General features: G+C 39.7%; 1 protein-coding gene across 19 annotated transcripts in view; it reads left to right on the top strand.

Annotated features, from left to right (window-relative positions):
- The window catches only part of BAZ2B (bromodomain adjacent to zinc finger domain 2B), a 241997-nt gene that overhangs the window by 68902 nt on the left and 157884 nt on the right, over nt 1-15211 (top strand). For all 19 annotated transcript variants that reach the window (XM_075829327.1, XM_075829326.1, XM_075829337.1 and 16 more), the window contains exon 2: nt 628-669. The gene's annotated coding sequence lies outside the window, so the exon portion shown is untranslated. The remainder of the gene's footprint in view (nt 1-627; nt 670-15211) is intronic.

Raw genomic sequence — 15211 nt, 5'->3', positions numbered from 1 at the left:
CAAAAGTTGCAGAAAACAAAAAGTCTCAAGCAACCTTGTGACAAATCACATGATTTTACAGTGAAATACTTTAATTTGAAAGCAGACAACCCCTATAAAATGTAGGTTCACTTTAAAAATGACTGTCAGCAGACATATTTAGCTAATAGAGGTAATATGTGTCCCCTCTTCTTTTATTAGGTAAAGTTTAGGGATTTGTTCAGTGACTAGTATTTACATATCCGCTCTATCACAATAAACTGCTGAGAAGAGGCTCCCAACATCGAGACCCTCAGTCAATACCCTCTAATGGGGGGCCCTGCAATGTGAAAGGTGGTTAGCACTCCCAGTGGTGCGGAGTACGGCGACAAAAATAATATATGTATGGATGATAATGGATCCATAATTACTTACTATTCGAAGACTTATAGACTATTGCTGATAGTGGTTTAATATTGCAATGGGCCATGAAATAATATTAAAGTTTTGCTGCATCCAGAGTTTTGTCACAAATGTTGGGTTATAAATTTATTTCAGGGGGCATTTAACTATGAAAAACTTTTTTTTTAAGACAACTAAATGTAAAACACAAGAAATACTGTATCTGTATCTTTAGTTACTTGATCTTCTTGTATGTTTTTGTTACAGTGTGCAAGACAAGAGTGATGTCACAGAACTGACTACATTTAAGTAAGTAAACATTTTATACAAGTTGTTGTTTATGTTTTTTAGGGGGGGGGGGGGTTCTTTGCACTATCACCCTTTCATGGGTTTTGACTCAGTAATCTACTAGTCATGCTCTAGTTAGATATGGTTCAATAGTAGCAGATAGTATCTTAGTCTAGATGGGAACAGGTGACATCACCACCCAACTTAGTGACATCACTTAAAGGGGTTTTATGGGATTTGTAAATAAGCTCTAAAATGGGAAAACAAGACAGATTGCAATATACTTAGCTTATTGATTCTGTGCTGTTTCCACACCACTCATCCGTGCCGATCCTCAGTCCGTTGTTTTTTTTAACAACATTACACAATAACATTTATATAGTGACAAATATGAGAATTTGCTGAGAAGTGCTTACACTATAGGTGCCCATAAACTTGGTTGGCTGTCACCACTTATCTCCAGGAGAATCCAACAGGATTGGACAGAAATAATCCATCCTGTCCAATTTATGTTTCCACCAATATTAGGAATCAGGCATCTGGCCCATAGTCATCAGATTCGTGGAAGATCCTCCTGAAAACAAAGGGATTTGCCAATAAAAATCTATTATCTATGGGCAACTTAAACCAAGGGCATTGATATTCTAAAGTGATGATGTGGCGACAAAGCAAATGTTTGTCTTGGATCTTCAGAGGATGATACATCTTTCCCCAAGCTCATTTAGATGTGTTGAAATTGCATTGCAACCCTCACTTCTGAACAATATTTTGTCAGCTGATGATATAAAAAAGATATATCTGCAAGGAGCTGTTCTCTATAATTTGCCAGTCCTTTATATATCCTTCAGTGTTTTTGCTTTTCACTGTTTGCTTTTCCTTTTATGCGGATTTGTGCCAGCTCAACGCTTGCTTCATTGTGAGCTGAATAAGACAATCACAAGTCAGGCATGCAACCCTTCTAATGCAAAATAGATAAAGAGGAGAGTGTTCAGGCAGATCACTTACTTTATATGTGGAACAGGGATGTGCTCAATATAGAACGCAAGGGTGGCCATTCCCAGACACAGGCTCGTGTGTAATATGTGTCCACTGCATTTTCACTTCTAAGCTGAATAGTTTTTTTTAGACTATTAGGTATTGTAGCAATGTTGTGGATGCCTTTTTCATGTTTTCTTCTATCTTATCTTGCAGTAGGACTTATACACCCAAAAATATGGTACTGCCGTGTCACTCTTTATGGTCTGGAGAAGGGGCCTATTATCGTGCAGACGAGCGTTCGTATAACTCTTGTTGCCGATGCGTAAATAGGGCAGCGATCAGCACATGAACGAGCAAAAGCTCGATCATCTTCTGATCGTATCATTTTAAAAAAGAGAAATATTATCTTTGTCGGCAGCGCTGCTGACATGATGATAATGTATGGGGACGAGCGATCGGAGTAACGACTGCTCGTCCCCATCCATAGCGCCGGGTGACAGTAGTAAATGAGCGCAGATCCACGATGTCTCATTGATTGGCGTTCGCTGCATCGGCCGATTGTCGGCCGGTGTAAAAGGCCCTTTAGGTTCCTCACCGAACTGCAGCCCAGCTCCCCTTTCTTGGGGAACCAAACCTAGCTTTTGAGCTCTGTGGGATGCTTGGGTGGCAGCCTAGGCAGATGCTAGAGCCAGATGGGTCACCCTAAGCTTTGGTGACCACTTGTCCTTAACCCTTGCAGGACATTCTGGCTCTGAGGATTAGGGAATAGGTTATTTTGTGTTTTTTTCATCTTTCATAGAGAGCTTGTGACTGTATTCTAGTTGCACTTTTTTTGTGGTGCACATGACTTTTTTCGCACTTGGGGTGAAAAAAGATCAATCTTGGGCTTTCTAATAAAAAATAGATAGTTTGAGCTCTATACATAACCAGTCATTTGCCAGATCTTGACAAACATGAGACATATTCCTCATAAATCGTGACACATTTTTATGCATATGTAAGAAAAGTGAGACATTTTCTTAGAAAAAAGATTACGTGCAGAAGCAATTTTTTGCAACAAGACCTTCTCTGTCTGTGTCTTCGGTTAGCCTGCTAACTTCCAAGAAAAAGTGGGATCAAGCCTTACAATGTAGGCTACACTACAGAATCATTTTATTAATAAATGGGAGTTCAGATAAAGCGTTTGCCAAATGTGATTAAATCTCTTTGTGTTTAAACAAAGGGACAGTGTTCATATTAAGTTAGTTTCCAAAAACAATAAAATGTTTATACTGTGATCGTAAAAAACACTGCTGAATAATGGGAACCATAGCAAAACGTTATAAAAAGGTTGGTGAGATATGCAGTACTTGGTCATTTAATGTGTTGTACGGATCTGTAAAAAGTCAGCCATAGTCTGTTATGGGCTCATACTGTACCTCTATGTTTTTTGGTGCACACAGAGCTTTGGTCTATATTAAAGCGGTTGTCTAGTTTAGAAAACGCATTTTCATCTACCAAACCCAGAGTGAAGAGCAATTACAAAGAGTGTCTCTTGCTTTGGAGGACTTGTCTTGTCCTACATCACACAGACAACCCATTGATTTGAATGGGCACTGTGTAATGCTTAATTTTCCCTGTGGTGGTGCTGCAGGGAAATTGAACACTTACTGCCAGGTTTCCCCACAGATTACAGCTCATCACTGGGGTCCCAGCAGGGGGACACTTTGTGATCCACTTATTGTCAGGGGCCCTTCTAAGAAGCAGAGATGGTCTTAAGTGGACAACCACTTTAAGCAGTTATTCCTAAGCATATTTAATTATCTTTTGTAAGCTGGGACCCCACAGATTCCCAGAATGAAGGGGCCCAGTGGCACAATTTATTTGCCCAAATCTCTTTGGCACCAGTTGTAGATCTCTAAAGCGGGGAATTCTGCCATTACCCTACGTAACCTCCTGTCAGGCATGTGCATTACTCAGGACAGTGGTCCATAAGTTATGGGACAAGTTTGGTTATCAGCTCGCAAACCTCCATTGTTGTCACAATTATACATAATTAAATATAGAAAAACTTCCATGCTATAATATATGCACTTGGTTGTATATGATTTAAGTATGAATGGGTCTAAGGGGTTTGCCGATCTCTGAACAAATCTATGGGGCGGAGCTTGTATACTTGTTTAATGGGAGTTCAGATCAATCCATTTCAGTGTTGCTCAGCAGTAAATGTCAGGTCATACGATTGGCCTGTCAGCATGTAGGGAAAGCTGCTAAATAGGGGGAGCCTCTATTAAATATTTGCGATCAGCCATTTTTTTTAAGAACCACAAATGAAATTTAGGAGGACCCCGGTGTAAACCGTTACATAGTACACAATGCTATTATTATACCATTCTAAAATAAGGTGCAAAAAACATTAAAAAAAACAGAATTTTGATGTCCGATTGTGATTTCTGCAAACCTGAGGCAACATGACTTACGTAAAGAATATATAAATATTCCTATGAGTACGTTTTCTATTCATCTCATAATTTAACTCAATCCAAATGCATTTGTTTATAGTCAGGAATAAGTCATAACTTGTAGAACCGTCACCGTGTCACAATACTGACCTCTCCTCCTCATTTCTACATGGTGAGAGGTCTATAAGTGAAAATAGCGCTCTGTCACCGACATATTGAAGACACATGTACTCTGCTCTGGTTTTCTTTTATGAATGCTGACAAATGTATACCAGGCTTAGAACTGGGGCCCAGCTAATCAGGGAGAGACAAATAACACATTGCTCGCAAATTACACTCAGGACCTCGCAGGCAGTCACGGGGTTAAAATAAGCTTGCTAGGAAGAACAAAAGAATATTCTAAGGAATGCAGCAACTAGAGAGAGATATGTACTATATATATATGTGCTTTGTATTCTTTCTTATATAGAAAGTAACAAGGGCTCTTCAGGATGTCTTCAGGATTCCTGCAGGGATATTTGCACATGGGCCTTTCAACAATCCTGTGACACTGAAATGCAATAGAAACATATTTTCTATGCAAGAAAAGTCTAATAAAAAGAATACTTGTAAACTCTGAATCCATGGCCCGCGAAACCAGCGTTTTCCTAATATTGATCTTCAAGGTCTAAAATGTCTGTCAACAAGTTGCATATGTCCGCCATTGACTCCCTTTTAAAAAAAAAATAAAAAAAATGTATGCCTTGCTTGTGCCATTTTTTATTTTATTTTTCGCATACAGTTGTTTTGAAAGGCATAGTCGACTGCACGTTTCATTAAAATTGAGCCAAATGTATGTCTATTGATATTTGACTATTAAAGACTACGAATACATCAGATTTTCTTAAGGTATACGATGAAGGTTCACCGCAGACGTGGCGTTGAGCCAGCCTTACATTCAAAGGTGGCTCTTGAAGCTCCTGGGCCCCAATGCTAAATCTGTAACAGTGCCCCCCAACTACCATGCACCATTTGTATTATTAGTGTCTGCACATGTATTCTCAGACACCAGGGACCAGGTGTGAATAATATCTCCGCATCCCCTATAGCTACGTCCCTGCTTACAGTGTCAAAACCTGAGTCCACCAGAAGTTGGCCGTGTCTTTGTTGGGCCAGTCCAATCTCCAATCTAATGTTTAAAGTGGCTACAAGACCCATCTCTGATGTCAGGGTAAAATGAATTGGACAACTTGTGTTTTCTCCTGCCTGACTCTATTGATTCCCTAGAGATTAGTAGTGCCAGAGGTGCTTGACAGTCATTCTTCCACCCTCCTCCTTTGTCTCCATAGTGTCATGCCTAAACTGTCAGTGTCAGCCTAAGGCTGACTATACACATTAGATTGTTGACGTCTATACTAGGTTGTTTGGCCGACAGCTATCACTCCCAACTTCTGGCAGTGGTTTATCTTCCAGGAGAAAAAAAAGCAAAAAGCTTGTTGATCGATGCTCATTTGCTCTTTTCACAAGGAGCTATGATCAGTAATGAATGGGGACAAGCGATCGTTACTACAATCACTTGTCCCCATGCATTACTTTCATGTCGGCAGCACGTCTTCCTGTTTACACATGGAGTAGTGTTGCCGACAACGATAATATTTTCTGCTGCGTAAACTATACGATCAGCTGATGAACGAGCGTTTGCTCGTTCATCAGCTAATCGTTGTCCAGTTTACACAGGGCAGTGATGGGGAATGAGCGTTCATATGAATGCTCGTTTGCCCGATCATTGGCCTGTACAAAAGGGTCTTAAGTCATGTTGAAACCCATTTGGGGACTGTCAGGTCGCCCTCATTTACGTAAAGCAATTGCCAATCCCATCGACATCAGAGGGTTCAGACAACTTTTATCTTATGTGTATGTTCAGCTTAGCTCTGCTCAAAAACAGAATAAATACAGTGTGACTGCAGATATCTCCAATAACCCTTTCTCCTGAACCCATGTAACACTCAACTAGAATCATCCAGACAATTAGATATGGAGACTAAGGGTCCGTCGTACTGTATATCTGCTTACCTGCAATTGAACCAATGAATGCTCATACGAACGTTCGTTCATGATCATTGCCCTGTGTAAACAGGGCAGTGATCAGTCCACGAGCGAGCAGACGCTCACTCATCAACATCGTTTATGCGGCCAAAAAAAATGGTTGCTTGCCTGCAGCAAATCTTCCCTTGTATACAGGGGATGTGCTCCTGAAAAAGATGCAAATGGATGGGGACATTGCGAACATTACTCTGTAAAAATTGAGCTAAACGAGTGCCGATCGAGGTGCCATGTCATCAATCGGCACTCATAATCGGCCAGAAAATCTGGCCGTGTAAAGCCACCTTTAGAATGTAAGACTGGAAAAATTCTGATGAAAATATAAGAGAAAATCAACCATCTTCATTGTAGGTCAAAAGACCTTTCACCCAACACGTATGAAGTGGGAACAATATTAACACATTTACAGGCCAACAACTCTGGTCCTTTGTGCACTTGGATTCCTACACCAGTTCCACTCCTTTAATGATATGTGAGGAGGTGACATCCTTTTTTACCTAAAAGAACAAGAGTATTTGATAATGTGATTTATACCTTGACATATAGTTGGTAACAACATTTCAGAAAGATGGACATAAGGCCAATTCGACTGTGATCCTGTGGACCACAGGAAAAAACAGAAGCCAAGATAAGGAGTTATATAGTAACTACTCTGGTAGGGAAAGCCTCCCAAAACATGGCCTCTAATGTGGTTTTATATAAAGTGTGAATATAGATACAGATAGATAAGAAGCCTCTGCTGTAGCTCCTAACAGTACGATCTACAAATATAGCTGAGTTAAATTAACCCTTTCATGACCAAGGGTCATTGATGTTCCTGTGTCCAGGTCAAATTTTCCATTTTTGATATGCACTTCTTTAAACGATAACATCTTTGGAACCGCTTTGAATATCACAACTATTTTTACTTTGTTTTTTTTTTTACAAAACTTATGAGACTTTAATTCTCTAAATTAGTTTAATTAATTAATTTTTATTATGAGCAGACAAATCACTAGAAATGAGAATTTTTTGGGGGTAATTATCTATCTATCTATCTATCTATCTATCTATCTATCTATCTATCTATCTATCTATCTATCTATCTATCTATCTTTCAAACCAATCTATCTATCTATCTATCTATCTATCTATCTATCTATCTATCTATCTATCTATCTATCATGTATCTATCTATCTATCTATCTATCTATCTATCTATCTATCTATCTATCTATCTATCTATCTATCTATCTATCTATCTATCTATCTATCTATCTATCTATCTTTATATATATATGTACACTGTAGAGCTCTGAAACAATTAGTCCTCTTCTCTCTCCGTCACCCTGGATCGCTGTGAGGAGAGAGTGAAGAGGGCTATAGACACACGACTGTGGAAAAAATGTCAGTTAGCAACGGATCAACCGTCAGTTTTTCATGGCTGTTTTGCATCAATGTGTCTAAAAATTTTAATCCATTTCCCGGCCGTCTGACCATTTTTAACCACCATTTGCCGTCCGTTTTTCATGGACGTTACAAAAATGGATGAATTTTAATCGTTAGGGGTTATTTGTCCCAACCCCCTGAAAACACCACAGTGCCCATGTAGATAGTGATGCAATACCACTGTAGATAGTGCCACATTGCACACATAGATAGTGCCAGTGCCCACATAGTGCCCATTGTAAATAGTGCCACAGTGCCCACATAGTGCCACAGTTCTCCCTGTAGATAATTCCATACACAGTGCCCATGTAGATAGCGCCACAGGGTTCCCTGTAGGTAGTGCCAATATAATGCCACAGTGCCCATGTAGATAGTGCCACACCCCCTGTATATAGCACCCCCTGTACATAGCACCACACCCTCTGTATATAGTGTTACCGCCTGTAAATAGCGCCACCTCCCTGTACATTGCGCCATCCCCCCTGTATTTAGCAACATCCCCTCTGCGGAGAGCGCCACCCCCCCCCCATAAATGGCACCCCCTTCCTGTAAATAGCACCACTGTAGCTCCCTGTAGGAACGGAATCCCTCTGGCCGAAGATTCCGCTCCTACTGGGAGCCCCTGATCTTTCTGTCCATATATGGACAGTGATGTCAGGGGTTAACTCTAAAAGCGGAATCCCCTGCTAAAGCGGGCATTCCGCTCCAGGAGCAGCACCTGACGTCACATTCTATATATGGATAGTGACACCAGGGGCTTCTCCAGTAGCGGAATCCCCGGCCAGAGTATCGGCCGGGGATTCCGCTCCTAGAGAGAGCCACTAACGTCACTGTCCGAATGGACAGTGACGTCAGGGGCTCCCTCTAGAAGCGGAATCCCCGGCTAGTGCGATCTGACAAAGGGGATTCCGCTCCTAGAGTCAGTAATTCTTTGATCACACATTAAAGTGGTTGTTCAGGATTAAAAAAACATGACTGCTTTTTTCCTAAAACAGCACCACACCTGTCCATGGGTTGTTTCTGGTATTGGGCTCAGCTGTAATACCACACACAATCTATGGACAAGTGTGGCACTATTGTTTAAAAAATACCAGCTGTTTTAGTTTTTTTCCTGTATTATCCCCTTTAAACACTGATGATCTCTCATTTCATAGATATTATCTTAACCTTGAGGGTTGTTTGCAGACTCCTGGTGACTACATGTGACAAGGCAATATTTGTTTCATGCTAATGATAAGGAACAATTCCTTTTGAGTGTTTTATAGACTTGATGTTTCTGTATCTTGTAATATTACACCAACTACAGTATGTGTTTCCAATGTTCAATGATTGTGATGAGGTTACAAGAAATGAGGTTATCTAGAGGCGCCTCTATATATACACAGGACACATGTATAAAAGTGTCATCTGTGTGAAAATGTTGCTAGGGTAAAGGCTCTTATAATAGTCTGCAACCCACATACGAAATCTTGTGCAATCATTTTCTTCTCTTGTGTTTTTGATCATGTGAATTTCTGTCTGGGAGGTGACATAACCGATCGCCTTTTTTATTTCCTTTTTAATAAAAATAAGGCTAAGTTCACACTTACGTTGTATAATCCGTTACTCTGATCCGTTTTTAGATCAGAATAGGGGATAAAAACGTATCCGTTAAAAATTCCACTGAAATCAATGAGATTTTTAATTGCATAGCGTTAGCACTATTGCTTCCGGCAAAACGACGGGTCCGGTGCACAACAGACACAAACGTAAACCACGGGCACCGGCTCTGTCACCATTGAAATCAATGGTGATGGAAATGGAAACCTCTGGTTTCTGTCGTTGTCAGTCTGTGTCTGCTCAGGGTCCCATTCTGACGGAAACCTCTGACGGAACGTCATAACGGGACCCCAACGCATATGTGAACAGAGGCTTAGTGGAAGAGTGTTGTCTTCATGAATACTAATCCAATACCAGAAGGTAAATGACACAAGATTGATGGACGCGGACTGGAGAGCATTCTATAAATGTGTATACTGATGAATGACCTGGTGACCAAAGACAGGTCTCCATAGCATTCAAAATGGCTTCCTGTTGCTACATTTTGTTTCCATAGGAAGTGCAGCTCTGGTGACCAAACTGCTGCTCTAAAAAAGTTGAATGCTGCACAAACTAACGTTGTATTATTTTGCCACAGACACACTTATGTATGATTTAAAAAGTAATTTCTTACCAGATTTTTTACCATTGTGAATTGCGCCACATATAAAAATAGCTTGCATTTAAAAAGCTTAATTTTTAATTTATGACTTTCTGAAATGATATAAAGCTGTTAGAATATAATTCTCACATTGCCTTTGTAACAACTTCAGAGTCTGTAATTATTATAGCAGGGTGTAGTAATTGTATATTTATTTTAACTTGTAGAATTACATTATGCTGCAGCAAGGCTACAATTACAGCTTTCATCAAAAATATTCTTAGCAAAGTCATTTCAAAACAGAACTGTTATTTCGGCAAAGGTGTTTAAAATGGGTCTGTGTGTTTAGTTTATCCTCTATGCACAGTTCTTAACAATATTTAAAGGAACACTTCATGCAAAGCTTATGCAATGGGGCAGATTTACTATGGAAAATGCGTCAGAATTTTGGCATACATGCTGTGCGTCACATTTATTAACTATCTTAGCCACTTTTTTTCAACATGCTCAATAAGGGGCCTTGTTTTAGCGGGAAATGGGCTTACAATGCAATGCTGTGTACTGAAATCGCACCACCAATTTCGCATGTCTAGCTTGATGCGCCAAATTTAACATGCAGCATGCACCACTTTGATTTCTGACTGCGCATTTTATGACTGTCTTTTTCAAGTTTATATTGCCTAAAGATTAGACAGAATTAGTATATTTGCCCCATAGTGGTTTTCCTAGTGTAGGGCCCAAAGGGGAGGGGCCTGACAAAGAGATTCAAAGAATTTCAAAAGGAGTATCCCTGTGACTTGCACCACCCCCTCAGGCCCTGCACCAGGCATCACACATTGTATTAGTTTAGCCCGGTGTGTTCCCTAAAAAAGAAAAATTTACATATACAGTAAAAACCCACATATAGGATGTTTCATCTAGGTGACTATCAATTTCTTAGCTGTCACAGCTTCCACCACAGGTTGTTACTTAATTTTAAGGCGGTTGGAGCTCCAAGTCTCCTGCAAATTTATTTTTAGCCCCCCTTTCCATTTTAAAATGTATTTAAGTAAAAGGTAGTGAGGTGTATTTGACAGTGAGCCGCTCTGTTCCGGGCCACCGTTGGGTAACGTGATCCCCACTCCGATCACCTAAATCCTACAAAGTCTGCTGTGGGTCCCGGAGGTCAGTCTCTCACCGCAAGACTTATGAGAATTACATTAAGCTATCATAGGATTGCAGTGAGAGACTGACCTCCGGTCCCTATGGCAGACACTGTAGGTTTCAGGGAGTCAGAGTGGGGAACACATGGCCAAACGGCAGGCCAGAACGGAGCAGGAAACTGTCAAATAAAGTGTCTGGTAAGCCAAAACACCTCCCTAGCTTACCTACAGAGGAATGGGCAGGATTTATTTTTTTTTCTTCGCCAGAGTGCTTTTTTAAATGTTAAAATTCTGGCACCATGAAATCACCACCAGAGGGAGCTTATTGCATACTGTTTATACACTGAACTCAGTAATAACACAATATGCAGCAATCTCCTCTTAATGGTGTCTATGCAGGAAATTTGGAGTTCAGTATCAGAAAAATGTGTCTCCAACCGCTATAAAGATATATTGAGAAATTAATCCACACAGAATGTTGGACCTAAAAATTACGTGAACATTCACATCAAGGATACAATTCAATGCATTCTATAGGTAAGTATAACTGACCTGGACTTGCATACTGCTCTGTATGGTCAAATCATCATGTTTTTTATTTAAAAGGAAACCAGTTTAAGCATTAATGGTATATATATGGCTGGTGGAAGTCTGAACACTTGGACTCTTAGGCCTCATGCACATGAAATTGCGCAGAAATGCGGATGCATTGTGGACCCATTCATTTCTATGGGCCCATGCACACAAAATGGTTTCCATGGTCCGTGCATTGGCCGGGAGCCCGGACCGCCAAAAAATAGGATATGTCATTGTATGGGCTGCATTTGCGGTCCGGGTTCATTGAAATCAATGTGTACACGATCCATGATTTCCGGACAGCGCGCGGATGACACTGGCCGTGTGCATGCGGCCTATCCGGTGCCGAAAATGAATGGACCAGGGTGCATTACCATGCATTGCAACCTCTTCATTCTAGACATTGTCTGGACAAGTCCTAGCATTCGGACCCTCACCGATCAGACATTGATGTCATATCTATTTAATATACCAATAATTCCTCTAGTGGGAAAGCCCCTTTAAGATTACAGATTGTTGCCGTAGAGGGTAACAGAGGGTGTCATAGGGACCCGGTTTATATAAATAACAGATACAAGCACATAAAGAGGATCACACATCCAGTATCCTGGGTATTGGGTGTTCATACACTCCGCTTGATATTTGTGCATGATGCCCGTGATTTGTGTTTGTATTTATCACTACCTATACATATGTTACTTTTAGCACCACTCAGTGCGTCTGTTTGTGGTGTCAGTTTAATATGCGAGTCACATTAGCTGTAAGAAAACACACTCTGCTAACCAGAAATGTTAACATTGCAGTGAATTGTTAATTTTTATTCATGTCACAAACAATGTATCCAGCTTTCTAAGTAACCTTTCTAAATAAGAATCTCCTCAGTATTCTCCATTTGTAAAAGGTGTTGTGAAGGGTCCCGGGGAGTTGGGGGGGGGGGGGTGATCAGATAAATTCAAGGGACGGGATTGGCATCTAAAGAATAATTAATTTAGTATTTATACTATTTTCTTTTTTGCCTCATCCACGTTAGTATTTCTATAAGAAATGTTGACATCTATTTTAGAGTATTAAAGGGGTTTTCCACCTTCTGACAACTCTTGACCTATCCACCGGATAGGTCATCAGTACATGACCTGTGGGGGTCTGACACCCGGGCCCCGCATAGATCAGTTGGTCCCGTGCCTCCGTGCACCGGACATCCATGCCAGAAGCACTTCGCTCCGGCCACGGAATAGTGTACGAGCTGCAGTACTGCTTCTATTCAAGTGAATGTACGGAGCCAACTGCTTCCGTGCTCCATACATAGCATTATGTGCCACAACATCCGGTGCCCGCAGGTCACCAGAGCTGCTAATCGGTGCGGGGTCCGGGTGTCGCACCCGCACTAATGACATACTGATGACCTATCCGGTGGATAGGTCATCTGTTGTCAGAAGGTGGACAAACCCTTTAAAATAAACAAACACCCCCCCCTGAAGAAATAAATATTATTCCCCACACACGAACACATGCATCCCGCTAAACAGAAAGATATAATGTGGTTTAGAAATCCCATTTTCAAACACCCTATTAGGGTAGCTGAGAGCCGCTACAAAGGGTATCCCTCTCGCTGCAGGACCTCTCTCTACATGTATTACACTAATAGCCTATTGATGTCAATGGGAACAATGTAATGCTTAATTTAACCTATGGTGGGGCTACAGAAAAATTGAGGACTTGCTAAAATGTCTCTCCACAGATTACAGTTCATTGCTGTGGGTTCTCGCAGTCGCACTCCCCATAACCAGCTTGTATTGACAGACCATTCTAATAAAAGGGTATTTGCCTTTAAGGTTGATGGACATTGGATTGGACAATAATTATTTATATTTATATATATATATATATATATATATATATATATATATATATTTATGTATGTGTGTGTATATATATATATATATAATATTTATTTTTTTAAATCTGTTACCATTTTTTTCGTGGGAAGAGCAGATCAACAATGGATAATTTTTTCTCTATTGTTTAAAGGGGTTTTCCCATAAACAACATTTATCACGTATCCACAGGATAGATGATAAATGTCTGATCGCTGGGGGTCCGACCGCTGGGACCCCCAGTGATTACGAGAGTGCGGGTCCCCTGTGTGAATGGAGCGGTGGTGTGCATGCGTAACCACCATTCTATTCACTGTCTATAGGGCTAATAGAGAGCAGAGCGCTGTAGTCCGCTATAGCCGTCAGTTCCATTCACACAGGGGACTCGTGGACCCGTCTTATCGTGATCACTTGGGGTTCCAGTAGTCGAACCACCACCGGTCAGACATTTATTACCTATCCACAGATGTTGTTTATGGGAAAACCCCTTTAATAGGATAGAAAACATCAGAGTTCTAAAAAGTGCAATTTTTACCGGATGTTCACCAAATCCACTAAATGGATCCATAGACCTTTTGAATTCAACCAAGAAATATATATTAGAATGTGTATATGTTTATGTATATATATATATATAGTGTGTGTGCGTGTGATTATGTTTATTTTATATGTGTGTGTTGTGTATATGCATATAATGTGAATGTATTTAATGTGTGTATGTATATACTATACACATGTAACTATGTAACTGTGCTTATTTTATGTTGTGTGAATATGTATATATATATATATATATATATATATCGTTTTTATATATAAAAATATATATATGTGGATATAATGTGAACGTACAGTACTTTATGTGTGTGTGTATTTCTGTATGTGTAAATGTGTGTGTGTGTATGTATATATATATATATATATATATATATATATATCTTTTATAACATGTATCCATATATAAATAATCATTTTCTTAATTCAAACAATACAATATACAAGATTTATAAACCTTATTAATATTATTAACCCACAATAGACAATGCCAAGCATAAGCCCTTCTATTCGCCATCTGTACAGTAAGCCTGATAAACGATTTATTTGCCAGCAAAAGCTGTCTGACTGATGTCACCACAAATTCCAGCCGCGACTCTCGCCCTTGATTGGAGATCTATGAGCGGGGCTGATAGTCACAAGTAATTAGCTCCACTAATTAAAATGGCAATTTATGTGTATATGTTTGCGCAGACAGGACACAAAATAAAGTCATTTGCTTTGACACTGATTACTGAAATCCTGCAAGCAGAAAAAATACGGTTTAACCTCATTTTATAGCAATATTTCCTACAAAACATCATAGATGAATGTGCTCAGGAAAAAACACACAAAACCGAGACGTATAGAGATTCAGTATGTATATATACATGTGAACCAAGACACCTGCATTTAAAATAACATATATACTCATATTAAATATGTGTAGACACACACACATATATACACACACACACTATATAGCTTTATAGTTACTATGTATTTGCACGCACACACACACACACACACATATATAGATCCCCTTATATATACACTAGATAGCTATATATTTACTATGTATACTCACATATACATGAAAATAGTATATATACACCCACACACAGTTATATATATATTATATGACTATATATCTACTATGTATACAGTATACACATATAAAACACACACACACACACACCTATATAGTTATATATAATATTCAGCTATATTTACTATATACACACACACACACACACACACACACACACACACACACACACATATATATATTTTTATTATGTAGCCACACATATAGATGCACATATACAC

Source organism: Rhinoderma darwinii, chromosome 6 (genome assembly GCF_050947455.1).
Source record: "Rhinoderma darwinii isolate aRhiDar2 chromosome 6, aRhiDar2.hap1, whole genome shotgun sequence".
In the NCBI taxonomy this organism is placed as follows: Eukaryota; Metazoa; Chordata; class Amphibia; order Anura; family Rhinodermatidae; genus Rhinoderma; species Rhinoderma darwinii.
Note: the sequence above shows the minus strand (reverse complement) of the source record. Positions and strands in the feature narration are given on the sequence as shown.